The sequence below is a fragment of the Empidonax traillii genome, unplaced genomic scaffold (assembly GCF_003031625.1).
Source record: "Empidonax traillii isolate 1590-97213 ecotype Southwest subspecies unplaced genomic scaffold, ASM303162v1 scaffold290:size645333, whole genome shotgun sequence".
In the NCBI taxonomy this organism is placed as follows: domain Eukaryota; kingdom Metazoa; phylum Chordata; class Aves; order Passeriformes; family Tyrannidae; genus Empidonax; species Empidonax traillii.
In genome coordinates this window covers 329,035-350,241 of record NW_020955483.1, presented here as the reverse complement: position 1 = coordinate 350,241, position 21,207 = coordinate 329,035, and the positions used below count along the sequence as shown (strand labels likewise).

At 42.1% G+C, this 21,207-nt stretch overlaps 1 protein-coding gene across 4 annotated transcripts in view; it reads right to left on the bottom strand.

Annotated features, from left to right (window-relative positions):
- TET2 (tet methylcytosine dioxygenase 2) overlaps positions 1–21,207 on the bottom strand; it is a 69,858-nt gene that overhangs the window by 33,084 nt on the left and 15,567 nt on the right. Inside the window, exon 2 of one of the 4 annotated variants that reach the window (XM_027890501.1) lies at positions 18,527–18,638. The exons of the other annotated variants lie outside the window; for them this stretch is intronic. The gene's annotated coding sequence lies outside the window, so the exon portion shown is untranslated. The remainder of the gene's footprint in view (positions 1–18,526; positions 18,639–21,207) is intronic. 4 annotated transcript variants of the gene reach the window in all.

Here is a 21,207-nt window from a genome sequence, read left to right as displayed (position 1 = left end):
CAGGTGACTTTCTGTTTTTTAAATCCACACCTCCAGCAATGAGGACCTGATCCCACAGGTCCTGTAGAACTGCTCCTAGCTGGCAAAGTTATGCGAAGTGTTTGCCAGGCTAGTCCTTCAGCCAGCAGCCTAAGAGCTGCCGTGGTCTTGAGCTGAGGAATGCAGGTGTAAGAAAAGAATACCTTGTGTTGTGCTGGTTGAGTTCCCGTAAGTGTCTGTGTGTCGTCGTAGGTGAAGTGTGATTGCACAGCACAGTCGCTGCTTTTCTTGCCAACACAAACCTACACTCCCTCTTTGACCCTTGCCTTCCCCAAAACACACCAGGGAGAGAACAGTTTTGGGGGCAAATCAAGGATGATAGGCATTAAGCTCTGATATATGCAACTGTTTTTGCTCAGAAGAAAATAAAGTGTGGTCTGGGATTGGTTGTATTACCTCTGGGGGCAGTGGACAGCTGCTTTTTCTTAAAAAAAAAGTGGTGGGGGTTGGGAGAGGAGAGGAGACAGATATCAGGATACTACATGTCTAATGCAGTCATTTAAACTAACATGTATGCCACTGTCAAAACGCATAGAAAGGCATTTTAGTTTTGGTTTGTTAACATTTGAGGGTCAGCCAGGTTGATTATGACAAAATGAGCTAATTTTACTGTGGGAAGGATGGGAGACGATGAATAACAAAGTTTATCTGCTCATTACATTCACCAGCAAACAAACCTTCCTAACAGCCTCATCTAGCTCACAAAAGCATGCATAGAAATGATGTTTAAAATATCAGATGCATGCCTCAGTTCCCCAAATCAAAACTGTCTTAAAAGTCTATGATAAGTATTGATGATTAAGCAAATGTTCTGAAAAGTTATTTGCATGTAAAATTTGAACTAAAAATGAGATAGGCAGAAAAAAATATGCTGGAGTACCTCCAGTTAACCTTTAAAAAAGCCTGTGAAGGACAGGACTAAAGCAAATCAGGTGAATGCTGGACACAGTGTTCCCATACTGCTGTGCACCAACTCTGCAGCATGTCTCGTCCGTCACAGAAATTATGGCACGAAGCTGTTTGGATTCTGTGTTCAGGGTGCTGATGCCTCCGAGCCCATCCTGTTTCCTACCTTCTCCCTCTAGCACTTTTCAGTCCTTTCAACTGACCAATCCCAACAAAACCATGCTCCTCTCTTCAAGCAGAGGGGCCAGCTGGGCATGCAGTGGATACAGGGCGCGTATCAGCACTATCCTGCAGTGCCCCAGTCCCATCCTGGAAACTGATGGGAATCCCAGCAACTTCCGACCTCCCGCTGCCTGGGCTCCTCACCCCAGCCCTTGTTCCTGGAGCTGTGGAGGCAGAGATGTCTTCAGACTTGTCATAAGTTTCCTCATACACTGCAATATAACCAGGCAGCACAAAAGTCTTAGTCTATGCTTCAGTTTTTCTGGCTTCATTGAAAAAAATTCAATGTCTTGAAAACAGCTGGTACTACTTAATGATCTTTTGGTAACTAAGGCTGATTTCTTTTGTTATGCTCTCTGAAGATTAAATTTTGCTCTGGACTCTATTGCCCGAAGGAGGCTATTGTAAAACAAGATACTCAGAAATCAGCAAAAAGATGTTAGAGCAAAAACAGAACACCAAAATATTTTAACTCTAGCAATGCTGCAGCCAGTTAGTTTGAGAAATGATCCTGAGATTATGCTAAAACCAGTCTGGTATTTTGGGTTGAGGAATTGCTTTCTAACAGTGTACACTGCCTTGCAAATGAATCAAACCTCCATGATACAGAAGATACTTCTTTCATGTTTGGTTTTAAATCCTGCCTTATTCAACAGGCTATCATGAAAATAACTAGAAGGTAGTAAGCATTGCTATTGCTTTAAATTGTGAGGAGGGAAAAATAGAAAGCTCAAGGATTTGCAGTCTCCTTTATAACAGACCCATTGCCGACGACCTGCATCTACCGAATGCTAAAAAGCTCAATCGAGATTACAAAGGAAATTGCTAGAAAAGATTAAAATATGCAGTCAGTAGTAATAACTCTTCCTCTGTTGTCTCAGATTGTATTTGTGTTGGAGGAAAGATCGATGTACTTCAGGTAGCAACAGGGAAGAGAAAGAGAGGTTTCAAGAGAGATTTTCCATTACAAGGTTAACTAGAGGAAGTGGATGGGGATGAGGGAATGTGCTCCACAGAACTGCAGGAAGTTGAAGCTGGAGGAAGGCAGTGCAGCACCTAGGGATTAGAACTAAAAATTTTAATGGGTGCAAACATTGAAAGTAGTGTCTGGAGATGAAATTACCAAGGACTGCTAATGGACACGGTCTTCAAGTCTCCCCTTGTTGGGATATTCCTGTGGTACCTGCTGGGATTGGCAGGCAGTGACCTTTGTTAGGTGTTTATTACAGAGGCTCCCCCTTGATCAGTCAGCTGATCTGATTCAAATCAGTCTTTATAGGAAGTTGCCCTCTGTACCTCCCAGTGCAGAGCAGCTCTGTATGCTTTTCTGATTCTGCTGACCTGCACTGCAATCCTCTCCTTCCATCTAGACTGGTACCAGCAGACATACTCATTTTGATCTGAGATTCCAGCTAGGGGATTTGTGAAGCCACCTTTTTGAGGCTAACACTCTGGAGAGCCCTCTCATCCCCTGCAGCGAGCGGTGTGTTACTGAATGATACTGGGGCTTGCACGGGACACCACTTTGCCTTCATTTATGTTCCGGGTGGAACAGGGTAGCAGCCCTTGCCATTTCTTTTGCTTATACAGGTCACTGCCACAGATACAGATTCACAGGGAACCAATAAATACAATATACAAAATGCAGGGAACATATTTTTTAAGCATTCTGAGTATCACTGTTGCCTCTTTCTTTAAAGGTACAGATATATATTTATAATGTACAGAAACAGATTAATTAAGGCAAGTACTGCCAATACTATGGTTCAGGAGCAGAAGACACAGAAGACATGAGAATGGTAACTAGTGCATGCTATGCTGAGCAGTAACTTCCCCTGAAGCATTCAGGATGGACAGACTGCCACCACATCCCAGACTGACATGGCTGGGAAACCCCAGCTCCTTTCCATCCTTGAGGAATGCAGCCTGCAAAATGCTGTTCCCACCTTTGGCTCCTCTTTGGGCACTATGTTTTTATCTGTGCACCATTCTTCATTTGAATACTTAGGAGACTTACGACCTATCATGGGAAGTGGGAGGCTGCGCATCCGCCTGTTCAAATCGCAGCTTGTGTGTCTGTAAAGGAGTGGCCACAGGCCAGGAACTGTGTCCAGCCTGGCATGGCAACAGGTAGAGCACACAGAACAAAATACAGGGTGTTTTTTTTCTAACCAGAAGTTCAGGGATAAACTGTTCATAGGCATTGTAAAAGCAGTAGCTATGCTTCTAAGTTTTAAATGAATTTTCTCAACTTGAGATTTAGCAGACTGAAAAGAGGAGCAGCTGTAAACATCTGTTGTTAACTTTTTGTACTCATTTGTGGCCTTATCATCATTTAGTTTTAGGTACAACTACTTAAATAAGTGCAAAGTGATTTGCTTCTTTGCTTACACTTGCATGGAAAAGAACACCATAAACTTTTGCATCCATTGCAGTGGACTGGAAAACTGACACTGTCTAGACCACAGACCAGATTTTACATAGAAACATGACAGACTCTAGTAACTCAAAGGTGCTACAATCAGAAACAGGAAGAGTAGTCAGTGGTGGTATTTTGTATATTGGTCATGCCCCAGTAACTCCCACAGAGCTTTTCTTTTGTAATACTGAGTCTTTCATGGTTTGACAATGTTTATTTGCATTCTTTGTGTTTTTTGCTTGAAGGGAAGCTCTTCTGTGAGCCTACTTAAAAAATAACACAAAACCCCAAACCTTTATTTTTGAAGTCCAGTTTATGTGTTTCTCATCTTATTTCATTCTAATCTTCTCTTAAAGGGAAAACCCCAGATTTACAGTATCTGAATGAAGAAGACAGATAATATTAAGTACCTGACACCTCCAAAGAGCAAAGATCATCAGCTTTCTCTTTCAGTGTTATACTTAGTGCATTTGACAAAGTTACGCTGTCAAATAGATCATCTGCTGGGAAGATTTACACAGTTCTCTCACTTGTTATCTTCGAGTCATGACACAACGCTCAGCTAAAGTCACCCAAGATGAAAAATGAGAAACTGTTCTTCACTTTAAATCTTTGGTGACTTTTAAATGCACTAAGTAGTTGCATTAGTTTCCTGCCCTGCACGATGTTGCTCCTGAAATCCTGCTCATCTGTGTTGCTGCATTTCTGCTCATGACAATTTAGCATCTGAGCATTTGAGTCAAAGCCCAGGAGAGTCAAAGTGACAGCACAGGGTCTTAGATAAGAGGGATATTCCTAAAAGATTCCCCATACACAGAAAGATATGTATATTCATACCCCATCTGACTTCGGTCCATGATCAGTGTCTGTCTTACAAGCAGAATTACAGAATGCTTTACAGCGGGAAACTGAATCAGTAATGGATGGGCAGAAATCTTTCTTTCCTCAGTTCTACAGTCCTCACAGCTGGTTGCTTTTATTGTTTTCATTTCAACATTAGCTCTATTTGAGAGCTGTGGAGGAAGAAAGAAAATCTAGGCAAATCTTATGCTTCTACTTCTTGTCCTACAGAAAAAGTTCTATATTCCTTTTCCCTTTATTCTTCCCAATTTTAAAACAGAGCTAAGATTTTTCTTGGCTATCTTCAGGGGTGAGAAAAAGGGATTATTTCTTAGCTTTCAATGGCATTTTAGCAATTCAGAAAAACAAGCCTTTGTCATAATAAAGAGCAGTATCTTCACCTTGTAGCAGCAGATACAAGTGGTGTAGCAAGATTTTTGTTTTTGAAAGGGTAAACCCTAGTTCTGTAGTTCAGACGTAGAATAGGAATCTTTCTAGATAGGAGAAGGAGTTACAGAAATGCATAATCTTTGTCACAGTTGACCTTTTCTCTCCTTGAAAGAATGGGTGTTTTCTCAAGAAGTAGAAATTCTTGTTCTTGCTGTGCATAGAGGAGATAAGGACAGTATCACAGGGGGAGGCAGTTGTGTTTTCCTAAAAGGTAAATTACTCTTTAAGGAGGGAAGGAAAGAACAGACAAACTATTTGGGGGGGGGGATATTTTGCCCAGGAAGGAGAAAATACATAGTATCAAAGCTGAGACCAATTACACCGAAAAGACTAAGAAAGAGAAACAGCAAGAGTGAAGGGGGGATCCAACGTTTGTAGAAAAAAAATGCACCCACCAAGGGTAGAATGGCATAGATCAGCATTCAGATTTGAAACTGCTGGCTTTCTAGAGAAAAAAAGGGTGTGATGAGGGTTTTGTTTGTTTGTTTGTTTTTGTTTTGGTTTGGGTTTTTTTATGGTTAATAGAGAAGAAAAATGCAAACACAAGAAATCTTCCTGTGCCTGGGTTAAGAAAACCCTCAGAGTCACTAACACATTGAATGAATCCTGTTTTAGGCAGGTAATGGCTTGAAACTCCCTGCTGAAAACAAAGGTGGTTCACAATGAAGCATGACAGATGCAGAAGCAATGTGACTGTGAGATGGCACAGTTATTCCAGTTTCAGGGACGATGGGAGTTTATCTGAGGATAAAGGAGGGAGGGATTCCCCGTGCAAGGTCAGTGTAGGGGCGAGATCCAGTGGGAGACCAGCTGTCTGTTCTTACTAACCTCTAATCCAGGAGGATGGCTTAGTTGTGCTGCTCCAGTACAGAACAGGTTAGATTGAATGCCGGTGAGGTACCAGCCATCCAGGAAATAATTTTCTGTTTCGCTGATTTTGGTTCTCGTTGTTTTGTGTTCCCCTCCCTCTGTATGTAAAACAAGCGCCGAAGGAGTTCCTGAACAGAGGTCGCTCTGCTCCTCTCTACCAGCGGCGCTGTGAGCACTGCGGGCACCGCTGGCCTGGGGGATTGCCACCACTTCACAAACGGCCCCGACAGTACGGAAAGTCAGAGCTTCACCAGATAGATAATCTTATGTGGTCTGCAGAAGAACAGGCCCTTGTCTGAACGAGATGATAGCTGACTATATTTGGGTGGGGGAGGGGAAGGAGTTTTCTCATTTTCTGTGTATTTCTGTTCAGCTGCTGCAGAAACATCCCCATCTGCTTTGAATCTACATTTTAATTCCAAACCCCATCAAGAAATACAGCGAGCTGCCTTGCTCTGCCTGGCAAAGTGCACACATAGCAAGTTGCTGAGCTGAAAGCTGTTCCAATATCTAGGAATGTAACAAACTTTATAGCCAAGTTACCTGGCTTTGTGCTCTGTTTAACTGTATGATGATGATAATTTAAAAAAAAAAAAAATTCTTATGTCAGTCTTTTAAATGTTGTCACTTACTCAAGAGCATGTGCTTTCTTTGCTATCTGCTCTGTCAGGAAAATTTGATTTAAGGAAGTGACACCGTACCTGTGAAATGGGTTTGAGTTTTCTCTGGAGAAAGCAGGCAGTGGAGCTTTGACTTCTTTTCCTGCATGATGAATGGGTAGTGAAACAGAATGTGCAAGTTAAATAGTTGATTACCCTAATTTATAATACCTATACCTGAATTCATGTAGTATGACACGATTTTTGCTAGTAGCAGTGAAATCCTGCATGTTTTATACATATGTATATATGAAAGCTGAAGGCCTTATTTTAGCTTTAAGATCTTCACAGTTTGAGTTTTTGCTTGCCTTTCCTAGTGCATAAAAATTTATCCCTGTCAACAGGTGTCAGAAACAGAAGCAGCTGAAGCCAGAGCTGAGCAACATTTCTGTTCTGATCTGATAAACGTGCAGATAAAACACATGTAACTTCTGTTATGGACACCCAGCAAAAGCTAATCATGATGCAGACACCAAGTTAATTTCTGTGCCTGTTTCGCAAGCTGTAACAGGCGACAGTGAGTGATACATGGACTAACAGGCTGATAAGAAGCAGAACTGCCTCTAAATTGTTCCTGGCTGAAAGAAATCATAGAAATGCAATTTATTTGCATTGCATTCTAGAGTGAGCATAATTTAAGGAATTTTTTTTTTTTTTTTGTGACGGAAAGAAAACGGACAAGCCAAACTGTTCAAGCAAACTTAAGCTGTTGTGAGAAAAGACAGAAAAGGAGAAGAGGGTTTACTGTGAGCTGAAAGGGAAGAAGAATTGAAAGATGCCCATTCAAATGCTTCATCTGCCTGCTAATTTTAATTAAGACTCCTCCTTTGTAACTATGCCACAGAGCCTGAGTCCTTGTAAAAAAAATTGTCACTAGGCAGATTTCTGAGAGTCTCCTGATTGAATCATCATTTTAATCTCTTTACTGCCAACCCCCTCTCCTGAGCAGAAGCTACCCACTGCACTGTGTGACAATTAACATGCTGAGAAATGCTACTGCACTCCTCAGGGAGTTTCAGTGATGTAAAACACTCTTCTGCTGTGTGACAAAAATGCCAAAACCGTTAAAATATCTCTGTGGTAAAATATCCTGTGTTTTTCGAAGCCTGGATGCATACCTTGTATTGACCAAGAAAAAAATACTCTTCATTAATTTTCTGAATAAAAACATATTCCTTTCCTTCAATTCTCCTTCAGAGTATCCCCAGTATCCCCTCCAAGTCTGGAGAACTTGATAAAAACCGTGGTCTTTGCAAAGAAATACCAACCAGTAACAAAAACTGCTGTCTGGGTTTGCATGTCTTCGCTCACTGTACTTTTGCTTTCTCAAATCCTGCCTCATCCATGTCTTACTGCTTCACATTTCACCTCTCTTCCCTAACAAAACACTAGAAACAGCTTCCTGCTCCATGCCTGGTGGGGTCCCACAGCCTGCCCCTGTGCACCACCCCACTCCAGGCCCACAGAAGCCAAGCCAGGTTTACTGAACTGGGTCTCAGCTCCCAGTTAGACAGCACTCACTGCACCAGCCTCCTATCCTAGCAACGCATTTGTAAGTTTGTGCCACCTTTGTAAGCCACAGATCAGCCCAAGCAAGGTCTGCCCACAGGGACATGCTAATTGAGATGCTGTTTGGCAGCAGACTCTGTCCTTGCACAAATGTTCACAAAATGACTAATTAAAAACAAGCCTCTTGCCCTGCTTCCTTCCCTTGACAAGTTAACATAGGCACGTTTTTCCTTTCATTATTTTTTGGACAACAATAACGAACACACTAAGGAAAGAACACTTCAGGAACAGTTTTGTCTGAAGAAAATACCAAGGGTGGCTGTCCCTTTCTTCTCTCACCCTGATGGCTGCCTGCATTGCTGGGAGGGTTCAATCCAGGAGGAAGTCATTAAGAGGGGGTGTATGGGGAAAGGTGAGTCATTCCAGGCAAGTCTTAATTATAGTGAAAAAGGAGGAAATATGCTTAAGCATAAGAATTCTGTTTCTGTTGTCCCAAAAGTATTTTGGGTATTCAGAAGGAGAATAAACAGATTTTCCATGAAGCCAGGAAGGTTGGTCTCAGTGAGAAAACCCTTTGGGTTCTGCTGCTCAGCTGAGTGTCTGTCCTCCCACGGCCTTGCTTGGAAACCAGAAGGCACCAAGTAGGACTGCATTACTCCAGAGAGCACACATGATGCCAAATGGGCAGAGCTCTTAATTACATCATAGATAATCATGGTGTAATCATGGAAACATGCAAGGAATGGGAGTAACTTTAATTCAGGAAAAATAGCTAACTGGGTTGTGTAATGGGGAAAACCAGCAAATGCAGGAGAAGAATGCAATGGTGAGGTGACTGCTGCAAACCAGGCAACAGAACGATTTCCACAGTGATCAGAGACCGTGAGGCAACAGGCTGGATTTTTATCTAGCTGTTGTGCGTGACTAACAACAGCTCTGTGAGTACACGGAGCGCTGAGGAACTGCTTTCACTGTTACTCCACTGCATGTGTGTTCATTGTTGTCTAAACCTGGGAATAATTGCTGTGAAACTTTCAAGCACATAGGAGTTTTCCTGTAGGCAGAATGGATAAATCCCTGAGGGAGAAAGGAGTTGGCTCCTTGTGAGGACCTTGATCTCTAGACTTGGAGAGGAACAGCTCTGCCGTGCTGGAAAAAGCTGCATGTGCATCCACGTGCTTTGGAGGCAGCCTCCTCGCTGGGTCTCAGCCAGCTGTGCTCGATAGGAACTTGCTGAGGAAGCAGCTCTCCACTCCATGCACAGCCAGGCTGCTGGTTGAGCACCTCAAACACACAGGGACATGGAGGAGAAGCCATGTTTATTCCTGTTGAGGCTAGGAAGGGGCAACAGTGTGGCACTCAGCAAAACTTGAGCGTGAGACTGAAAAAATGATCAAAAGATGGGCCAAAATGTGCAGTGGTGTTTAAACACGTAATGAGACATGCAGACAGGCACATCATGGGGATTTACAAAGGCAACTGGAAACTTTATGGAATTACAGAAGCACCCATCTGTTATGCCCAAAAAAAAAAAAAAAAAAAAAAAAGGTGCAGTAATTCCAAAAAGTGCAATTCCACCTGAGCTGCAATACTGGACCTCCCTTGCTAGGCAGGTAAATTAACTTTGTTACAAGGAAAAGCCAAATGCAGCAGGAAGTAGGGCTCATATTTCCAGGTGTAAAACCACTTTCCCTTTATGTCAGCACCAAACCCTCAACACAAAAATATGAAGTAACTTGATTTACATGCACAAAATCTGTCTTCCTCTGAAATAGTTAACTACACTTTTGTACAGAGTAAGGAAAGGGCAGGAACTGAAAGGAGTGATCTTTACATGTTGGGTTTTTATTTATATAAACTGTACAAAACACCTTGACAATCTTGGGGATACACAGAGCTATATATAGAAATGTGAATAACTGTACTAGCAGGCATGACACTCTGTGCAAGCCAAAATATTCCTGAGTGTTTTTAGCCATGTGCTTTCCTTCCTCCCTCGAGCCTTGCATAGGTTATTCTAAATCACTTCAGCACTATGTAAAAGAATTTTTTCTTGCCTTTTATGGTAGCTGTTTCAGTATGAATATGTAGTCTAAGACTTCCTCAAGACCTCTCAGATTGTCTTGCAGTTTCTACTGAATAAATACCTTTATTAGGATCCTGTAAAGCTGTACCTCTGTCCCACTGAAGCAGATTACACAAAAACCTCTGTGCTGAAGAAGTATAAATGCTATGCTGAAGAAGTGCTATGAGAAAGAGTAGATCAAACCCCAACAGGCTGATGGTTTCTCCAGAATTGGTACAAATCTGTCATTATACAGAATTACTTACAGAGCTAACCTAAGAGATAACGTCTTTCCAAGGGGTTTCAGTACCGTAACTTGTACTCTGAGATTTCAGAACACATGCTGTGAACTAGTATTTGTTACTCCTGAACAGAAATGCAAACACTAAATGATTCTGACTGGAATGGTAACTGTTCCTGATTTGGGACCCAGGTCATACTTTCCCAGGAGATAGTTTCAGGAGCAGCAAGCCTTAGGAAAGCTGAGATTACCCTGGGTTTCCTTGAGTGACTGAGAGTTTCAGCAGTGAACTCTCCTGCTTCCCGGGAAACTTCTCCTGTGGCTGGAACATGTTTAGAGGCTCTCTCCCATGAGGGTTCTCTGGCATTTAATAACATGGGAAGTTATGTATTGGTTGTTCCCTTGCTGGGATGTTTACAGGGTTTTTTTTCCTTTACCCAGCTTCCGATCTTCACAACAGTTGGAGCATTAAATCTGTCACACATGGCTGAAAACAGACAGTCGAACTGGACTCTCTTTGTGGGGGATGGGCAGGTGCATATGCCCAGTATCATCCCATATTACTCATTTTGCTGGGACACGAGCCTAATATGTCTTTTTCTAGACACATGAGGGATGTATGACTGCAGCAGCTTGTGGTAGTGAGCAGAATGGTTGCTGGCATTCATGGGTGAGGGAGATATATTCAAACCAAAAAGCAGAAAGCTGTCAGACATACCACCTTAACTACAAGTCAGAGAACACCAGGGAACACTATCTGTAAGAGCTGGAAGTGGAGAGGAGACAACATAGAAAGCCAATTTTTAAACAAGCCTGGACAGTAGTTGACTCCTGGACCCCACAGTCCCCTGTGGGGATTATGTGAGGAGCTCTTCTGGAGGCAAGTGAACAGGTTCACGGAAAACGCTCCCTGTTTGGGTTCACAAAAGGAGGTGAAAAGGTAAGAAGTAAAACCAAGCAAGCCTTTTTGAAGTGACAGACCTACTCTAATTTGGGACTGGCTAGAGGACAGTGCTTTGGATTGACAGCTTTTTTGTCTTCTATGGAGAGAAACTTTGTAAGTGATGTTTTGGGAACAGTAAATCAGAAGTAAAGCCCAGAGCAATGCTTCAGAAAGGTGTAGGGCAGAGGGGTGGCAGTTTAGAAAAATTCTGTGTTGTTTTAATGCATGCTAAGTTGTGCTAAGAATTTCGTGCCAGTCAACAAGTTCTCCCAGGGATCATTTCGCACACATTAAAGTGACATTCATGTGAAAGGCTGGAGAGCCTCAGAACCAAAAGGGGCAGGCAGCTGGGAATGTGTTAGAAGTCCCTGCCTAATATTTAATTTAGGAAGGGAACTGTTTTGGAAACAGTTGAAGATAGTTGCAAAGTTTGGTGGTGAGAACCGAAGAGAGAAGTTTAAAGGACGTGAAGGGAAGCGGGGTTGTCACACAAGCAGAAAATGTGTGGGTGCTTTGGGAGCAAGCAGGCTGCCAAGAATTAAGTAAGGAGAGCGCTGTATGTATCCAGATACAGAGGCAGACCTTAGTTGGATTAATCAGATGGCTGGCCTTCTTTGGGAAAAAAAGCAGTGAGATCAAAGGTAAGATCTTAAAGGAGGGCAAGAATAGAAGTGTAAGAATGTGAAACGGGAAAGGCTAGATACGAAAAAAGAGGTTCTGGGTAGTGGAAGAAAAAGCTTACAAAAGCAAGCTTTGAAATAAAACAGTGATATTTTTCAACTTGCAAGAAGCGAGCATAGCAAGCGATAGGTGAAACAGAGTTTATATAGGCAAGAAAGGAGATAAGAAATAAGACTTCCTGATTTCTTCCTTTTAAAGCTAAACAGTAAGAAAATTGTGAGGTTCAGCTTTTTGTGAATGACATTGTTGCTCTGCTTTTAGAGCTAGTGTGGTAACAGGGATGGAAATGATGAGAAAAGTGTCTCTAGTGACTATACAGGCCAAAATACACACAAGGATGAATTTACCCATCTAATTAGTTCATAAGAGCTGCTCTGAACGCCCCATTCAGAATGATCAAATGGCTTGTACGATATCTTTTCTGTGACCCATGGAACCAAATCTGTGTCACGGAGTAAGGTCACTACACTGTCAGCTGGGTGACAAACCTAGTTTGAGCATTGACTCGGGATTGCAGGCCATGGGCCTCGGGCCAAGGGATGTCGAGCGTGCCACAGAGTTGACGCGCGTACTCCCGGCGGAAGGCTTCCAGTCCATCGGCACGGCGCCATGCCATCCCTGCGCCAATTCATGGAAAGGCAACCGGGCTGCCTTCGAAGGGAGTAACTTGTCTGGCTGTCCAGATGGATGTGGCGCTGTGCTGGCAGCAGCGAAAGCCTGGCAGGGAGGAGGAAAGGAGTCTGTTGGGTAGTCGTTGGTGTTTGTGCCAAGCTTTATAAGGAGACTGAACACTTGCTAAGGATGCCCTGTTTGCTTTGGCCAAAAATATCTGGTAATTTTGGAAGAAATGGGGAGACAAGGGCAGATGTTGCACTGCCATAGGTCAGGGTAGCTCTTCTGATTTCAGCAGAGCCCCAATGGTTGAGTTTTGGCTCAAGGACTGAGCAGTGGCATTTAGCACAGTGAGACTGTGTGACTGCACTGCTGTAAAACAGTACCGTTCCAGATATTCCTGGCATAACACAGAAGTAAGCCTGTCCCCTCGTGCCCTATGGCTAAGAGATGTTGCTACTGAAAGTTTGTTTGGGGTTTCTGCGTCAGCTTGAAAAGGAGCAACCTCCTTGCTGCCGTGTACTCCTTCAAACAGTGCCATGACAACTGTACCACGCTGTGCCTGCCAGGTTCAAGCAAGGACACAGCGGAGCACACGTCAACAGTGGAGCTGCAAATGAGGTAATGTGTTATCAGCAGACAGGTCAGGGCTCTATGTATCAACTCCCGCAGCACAGAGTGACTAAAAATAACTTTCTATTGCAAGTACCCATTTCCCGAAGAAGGAAATGCCCTCATTTAACACCTTCTACCCCAGACAAACCAGGAATGACTTATCATAGTTTCTACACCCCTTGGTATCCCAATGGTCTAGCTGGATGCCTGGCTCAAGTGCTCTGCTTTCACCTCCAGAAGGTGACCATAAGTCAAGAGTAATATAAAGACCTGAGCAATCCCAGCCATAAGCCCATCACCTGACTGTCACCATGGGTAGTGTTACAGTTATGCACCAGCCTCTCTCTGTCAGGAATGTGAGTGTCTGGAGCAAGTGTGGGACTGAACTATTCCTCGTGCCTTTTAGGTACACATCATCAGATCAGGATCTAGACTACTAAATTACCTCACATGTCAACTTCCCATTTGGGTCTGAACTGTGAACCAGAGAAGCCTTTGGCTTCTGTTATAAAGCCAGCTTTATACCCATACACTAGAGAGATCCCAAGGAAATATTTCTACTATTAAAAAAAAATAAAAATTTAAATCACTATTCATTTGTAGCTTCTGGTGTGCTCTAAGAAGTTTTATTTTATCCACTAAACTGCAATGGATGTTTTGGTCCTTGCCACGTATGAAGAGGTCTACAGCACAACCCTTCAGTGCAAAGGGTGTCAGTCTGTTCTCCCCAGCACTGTGGAGTGGCACGAGTTCAAGGCAAGGAGAGAACTGAAGTACACTTTATCATTAATACTGGGCAAAAAAGGTTTCAGACTTATGTACTCTAATTGTATTTTTGTACCTTTATAAAAAATGTTTATCTGATTTCCGCTGGCAGTATGTTTCACTACCTTGTCCATCAGCTCTGATGCTTTCACTCTGGCCAGGCAACTTCTATTCCCCCCGGTCTCCTAATTATTGCTTTTCCAGATGTTTACATTCGTAAGTCATGGAGTGTGCTAATCCTGTCTAATGAAAGTGACAGACCATCAATTGTGCCACTGCAGGCCAACGCAGTCTTCTCCTGAAGATACTACTGCTTTGACAGCATGCAGTAGAGGGCAAAAATGAATGAGCAAAAGAGTTTTGAAGAAGAAGGTACTAATAGATACACCAGAAACAAGCACATTCAGAGGCAAATAATTCCCAGCACATCTCCTAGGAACCAAAACCACAGGTGTTTTATTAACACACAAAGTCAGTGAGCTTAAGTGGGGCCATCGGATCAGGCAGGCCAAACTCCTCTGCATTTGCATTAGTTGACTCAGGATTGGGCTTCTTTTTTTTTTTTTTCCCTGACTACCGGCAGTGCAGTGAGTATAAAAAGGACAATTAAGCACCACTGCTGAGCATGTCTCTTCTTCCCATGTTGCACACCCTGGCAACAAATCAATTTTGTCTTTTGCTGTGAGACTTTTTTTTTCTCTCTCTCTCTCTCTCTCTCTGACGGCTCAAAATTATTCTCCCAGAATTCTCTAGAGCAACTTTTTTTTCCCCTCCACAGTTCATCCTGCCAGTTGCCACTTTAGTAAAAAGCATATAGCAACCGAGAACTTTATGTTTTCCATTCCCTCTAAAGGTTAACTATAGGTGAATGTTTTATTCTTTGTAACAAGTAATTGACATGCATGAGCCAACTTTCTGTTCAGAACATAATTTGTATTCTTGAGAGATCTGTGCATGTTCTTGTTCATATTGCTTCTTCCCTGAAGGGATCTGGAAGGGGGAGGAAAAGGAGAAGCTTTTAAAGTTTGGCTCACAAAAGTTACAGAGAAAGATCCAGGCTTTCAGCTCCATCAGATAAATGGCAGTGTAACTGCACAATGTACAGTACACTGGCACATACTGATAGGAAAAGAACAGAGTAAAAGGGGGGAAAAGGAGAAGGGGAGAACTGAGCAGGCAGAAAAACGAGAATACTCAGTGTCCAGGCAAGCTTGCTGTTAAAGTAAAAATAATCAGAACCGTTGATCCCAAAGGTTGTTGGGCTCATTAGAAACACATTTCAGGTGGGAATTTAATGAGAGCTTTCTACTGAGAAGTCGATACAGTTCTTCATATACTTGAACCTGGGCACTTAGACAGCATTTCCTTAATGAAACTTAATGATTTGATTCCAAGACCACTGAAATGAGATTTATTTCAGTCACTTCAGTGAGTTTAGGAATAAGTTCAAAAAAGCACCATTTTAATAGGGGTGTGGCAAGGTCGTTTACAGAGCATACTTTTTTCTTTTTTTTTAATAGAGTCTTCTCATGTGGTTACATCTTCTTGAGAAGGTCTTTTTAGAATTTTTGTAAAAAAAAGAGTGTCAGCACATTATGCAATGCCTGTAATTTAGAACATAGCTCGTGGGTTGTGGTCTCCTCAGTCAGGCTGGTAGGTGTGGTGGGTACAGCTGTGTAGTCCTTGTGATGCCGGAATCTGTCAGCTGCCACTTCAGGCTTTTAATTTTACCACACCATAGTGATTTTTTTATTTCGTAGTAAGGATCTTCAGCCCCCTTGCATGTAGTTTTTTCAAAACTGAACAAACTTAAGACCCCTTTAGCAAACACAGAATATATTGAAAAGGTAATGTGAAATCAAACACAGAATATATTGAAAAGGCAATGTGAAATCACATTTAGAGACTTGATATTCACACTTTCACCTATGAGGATAGGTCCTGCTTACCAGCAGTAACCCCTTAGTTTGTAACATTCAAATTTGTGGTTTTAGAAGAGTGAACAGTATTTCTAAAGAAATTTCTAAAGTATTTACTAAAGAAAATATAATTTACAGGCAGAACTGGGACAGGATTATGTATGCACATTATCCCAGCAATTTATGAGATTTAGCTAGTGGAGAGTCTTCATGCTACTTAGGTTACAGTATCCTCTTGTAGCCCCCTCCCTGCAGTTTCCCATTGTACCCACTAATAAGCATTCTCCACACATGGATACCAGTTGTCTACTAAAAAATTACTCTAAATTCTAAGTAACTAAGGCAATTTAGGCAGAGACATCCACTTATCTTGTATTAGGAAAGCCTGAAAGAGCACCATGAGGTTGTTCTTTCCACTCACACTTTATTTCAAACAGGTGTGCAAAGGGAACATATCAGAGAGATTTAAATAGAAGGTTAAGCAGACTGTAAATTTCCATCTACGCTTGGTCTAATTGAAGCTATGAACATACGTGAGACTGAGAATTTTGTTTAGAGTAATCCCCTTATCAAAACTGTCATATGCCAGGAAATGTTAGAAGCAGAGTTGCTTATTCTTCATGTTCTTGAGCTACTGTGTCTGCCATTTAAATATCAACATTTCTCAACAGCTTTCAGTTTAACCCACAGAGGTTTTCCCACAGTAACTTCTGGCTGACTTGTGAGCCCCTTACTCATACCAGTGATTAGTTAATTCCACAAATAGCTCCACAGTCTGCACTGGGAGCACATTTAATTATGACTACATCAATGTAAAAGGTTTCCAGCCCTTTAGGACTAACGCAGATAGTGCTATGAGATAATCTCCCAAGGGTTGTGATCACCAGACTTATTTTCTACTTCTGCTTGTGTGAAGAAAAAGCCACTGTCACCACAGGCAAGTGGAAAATGTTCCTATTGCAAGCCATGCTAAGCCTAGGTTTGGGGGTTTTTTATTGTTATTGTCTTACAAAGAGCTTTCTGCCTCTTCCAACTCTTAAATTCTACCATAAAAGCAGAATATTAAAGTCTAGGGTGCAAGGATTTTCTCACCTTTACACTGTCTCATTTGGTGCAGCACCTGAGCTTTGTGCCTCTACCCAGGATTTGCACTTATAAATAATTTAAAGTCTATATAGAAAAAATAATTATGTGCTATTTATGTACCACAGTAATGTTTTCAGGTCTCTGCTGAGCTAGGGGCCTTCTGTCAGACACTGTAAGGATATGTAATGGGTTTATGATTCCCCTCACTATTACCTGTTTCTTCCCAAAGGGCTATATTCTGAGTTTCATACATGGATGCATGTAAGATCTTACATGTGATCTCACTGCAGTCAATGACATTATTTCTGAGATTAACTAATGACCACTGAGTGAAAGTCCTCATGTTCATGTTATTGTTAATGAAGGGAAAAGGGGAAAAGAGCTTTTCAGTGCAAGGACCACAATCCTACATGGAGCAGCAGTCACATGCTAGGACTGGAAACAGATGCTCATGCCTCAGGCAAGCCCTCCTGAGGCCATTGAGTGGATCCAGGGCTAAATCTTCATACCACAGACCACAGGGCTACCCATTCCCCTTCAGCAATTTTTGCTGGTGTCCAAGGGACAGATTTCCCTGCTAAGCTTTTGCCTGCATGTTACAAAGCTTTCTTTTTTAAGAACTGCTATGTAATAACCTAAAATAGCCTGCCCCATCCATCCTGAGTGCAGCTGGGCAGAGTTCCTTCATAGTGTCTGTCATGCCTAAAAATATTCCTGTTATGAAAACACAGACAGAGATGTGTGGTTTTGTGTGCTGTGCCCGTGTGTTTAATGTACGTGCGAGTGCATGTGGAGTAAGTCTGAGGGTGAGCTTCCACAGAGCGTGAACGTTGTACTGAAGGATTATCTAATGTCATAGTGTCATGAATAAGGGCTTGATACTTGTTTCTGAATATCTGTCTACGGCTCTACTGCTGCACTATAAATACATCTAAACCAAAGCTGACAGTACGTAAAGCAGGGCAGGGAATACCTCTGACTTCTAGACTTGCTAAATTTGCAAAGCTGTGGGCAGTGCTACTCGCAGCAACACTTTACAGGCATGAGAGAAGCACAGTGAGCAATGAGGCAGGCTAAGCCTCACAAGTGAGATGAAGTATAATATTTGAATGTTTCCACAGAACGAAACTAAAGGGCAGTGCAAAGTAGGTAAGATGTACTTTGACTGGTGCGTAGAGGATGACAGTGTTGAGGGCCACAGTGACAAAGCACAAAGGTGGGAGGTGCTTTAGATCGCATGTGGTTTCGCTTCTTTGAAAGTTTTAAGTCATAGAAAAAGCCCATAAAGGAATCAGATATGACCATACAGAAACAGGAACCGATGAAAGAAATTAGGTCTTGGGGTAGAGGAAAACCCTATTAGTTGAGTGTTTCTCACAGCTTTTTTTCCCTTCTTTCTTTTGAAATGATGATGTGTTCAGCTTCATAACACAGGCAAACCCTGCAACTGAACCGGCCCAGTTTAGCTGTTTTAAAGTGCAAAAACATGCAAGGACAAACACCTGCTGAGTTCAGGAGAACAGAAACAAACAAAAGAAAGAATAAAACAAAGAACATGCCCAGGTTATCTCCAGTTCCCTCTGAAGCTAGTCCAGGTCAGCACTGTTGTGCTGGCTATACTGCAAGATATGAGTTTCTGCAGGACGCCTACATTTTATGAAATAGTTTTTATTTCTCATCTTTACATGAGGTTAGTGTTACTTTGAAACCTTCTTTGCTTCATAGTTTCCACAGATCTACAACCAGTATCTCCATGTACTCATCCTCTGTGACTGCTGAAAACTAGTTCTAAGTTCCCTGGAGGGAAAGACACAGTCAGACGAGGCAGCCCTTTCCTGTCCAGTTCTGCACAGAACTAATAACCCCTCCAAAAAGACTGTCATTTACCCCAATGAATGTCCTGATTTAGTGCAAACTCACATTCATATATATAATTAACATTTTTAAAGGATTTCTTAAGTCTGTGTCATAGCCTATAAAATTCTTTGGCAAATGCAGAGGAATTTAGGTACTTTGAGGTTAAAACAGTTTTGGTAGAATAAAGAAAACTAGAAGCAGTAATAAAAAGCCCAAATCCCTGAAAGTACACAAGTGTCCTTCCCCATGCATTAGGCTGCAACAAGTGTGTTGATAGGCAGCATTAGATATGCAAGAATGAAGTAAACAAAAAGCCTGGGATTGCAAAGTAAATATTTGGGTGTATTAGCTAACTGTTTGGGGGGGGGGGGTCCGCTTTTAAATTTGTTTGTATTAATGTTTAAGTCCAACTCACCTTCTAAAAAAAGATAACTGCAATGATCTGACTCCTGCCCACAGTCATCTCTTCCATCAATATTTTTTGCTTATCTCTCTTCTCATGTTTCATGTTGTTTCAAAGCAGCTCTTTAGCAATCCACAAAAATGTTAGCTATCCAGCTAGGTTTAAGTGGACTCCAGCTGAAGTAAATACTCCACACAGGCATACTATCTTTCTCTTCCATTTCTTGGTTAGTCCAATTTGGGCCTCTACATGTAGATCGGGAGTCTTTAAAATGTTTAGTGAGGAGACCATGCAATACAGAAACTACTGCTTTCACAGTGCTGTGTTTCTATAGTAACCATCTTATTAAAGCACTGCAGCCATCTGCTTTAAATACTAACTTCACAAGACCATCAGGACTAGATTAAAACAATATCACATGTTCATTAAATATTAAAACTAGAAACAAGAGGACAAGAAGAGAGAACTACAGGAGAGAGCTTTTTCCTGTTCCTTCAATCTAATCTTTGGAAAAAAAAACACACCTCTTTGCTCTTTTTAGATAATTTAACAGTTCATGCCACTGCTTTAGAAAGAACTGTGACCACACTAGCTTCTGATGGCATAAACTACAACTTACTGGGATGCTGCAATTACAAACAAATGAAGAGAATAGCTTCTTGGGGTAGGTGTTCACTTTGTGGGTGTTCCCAATAACAGATTTTCTGGACCCTGTTTTTGTAACAGTACTCTCAGGTATAGATGTCTTTGGAGGAGGGAGCACACAGGGGAAGAGCCAACAGCAGCTGAGAGGTGCCACACTGAGGCAAACAACTGTTTGTTTTTATCACAGTCTGCTAAAGGGCAAATGCGTCAGAGAAATGTATAGTCACTCAGTAATGCATCCAGCAACCTCCAGCTTACAGCCAAAACCATGAGACTTAACCCCCCCTACCACTTGTGTCCTAAGGAGCAGGCGCCTAGACACGGTTCTGATTCACAGAAATGCCTGCTACCTTCAAAAGAACCTGCATCAGCAGCAGCTTGTGACACCAAGGTCCTGAGATTAAGCACACCTGTCATGTTTGTTTCTTTTAAGGAATTTGAAATCTGTTGGCTGTTACCTTCCTCAAATACTGTCTTTCTTCAAACTGTGCCAGAGAGCCAAAGGTGAGCTCCTGAGACCCCTTCTCTGCCTTCAGCCTATGGTATCTAGCTCACACTCCCAAGTTATTTTCACTGTGTTCTACTTCCTGCTCCCTCATTCTCTGCTGCCCCTTTAGAAGTCCAGACCCCAGAGTCAGAATACACGGGAACATCTGAAAATTTCACTGGACCAAGAAAGAATAGGAGAATTCAGATTTTCCCATGGACAAACCGTACACCTCTGGCACTACAGCTCAAGAGAAATATTTTCTAGTGTTTTGCATTCTCTCAAATAGGTTTCTATCTTCATCCACGAAGACAGCTTAACAAAACCATAAATAATACTAAGATTAAGTACTGTATTGGATTTGTTTTTCCCACTTCTCATAACTGCCACACTGAGCAAGTGCCTACACTTATGCTGTTCGTTATATTGTCCAGATCTTCTGCGGCAGAGAGCATTTGCCTCGTGCATGGAATAGCGGCAATGTGCCCAGATAACACTGACATGGTCCTTGGCCAAAAAATTTCACAGTCTAATGGATCACTAGACCCTCACAAAAACGTGTAATTACTTATTTTAAGATTCCTCCTGCCCAGTATGCAGTTCCTCCTCCTTGATGACACCAACTTCTCTGTTTCACACACCAACTTTTTTTCTGAAGTTCTTCTGAGGTCTCTCAAATAGAAAACCCAAGGGCAGTGTCTCAAAAGGCAGGAAAAATCGTAAGCACAAACACTGAATGAGGAACAGGAGTTCCTGGAGTTACACTGAACATCAAGCTGAACAGTTACGTGAGTCCTTTCAAGAAAAAAAGGCAATTTTTGCACAGGCTGCAAGTCTTCTTTGTGTGGCTTTGTCAGACATTGTTACCTTTCTCCTCAAGCCTTGGCAGGGCTTCAACTGGAATGCTATATCTGTCCAAAAGGAAAAAATGTTCATCAAAATGAGAAGATTTGGCAGAGTACAGAATCTCCTTT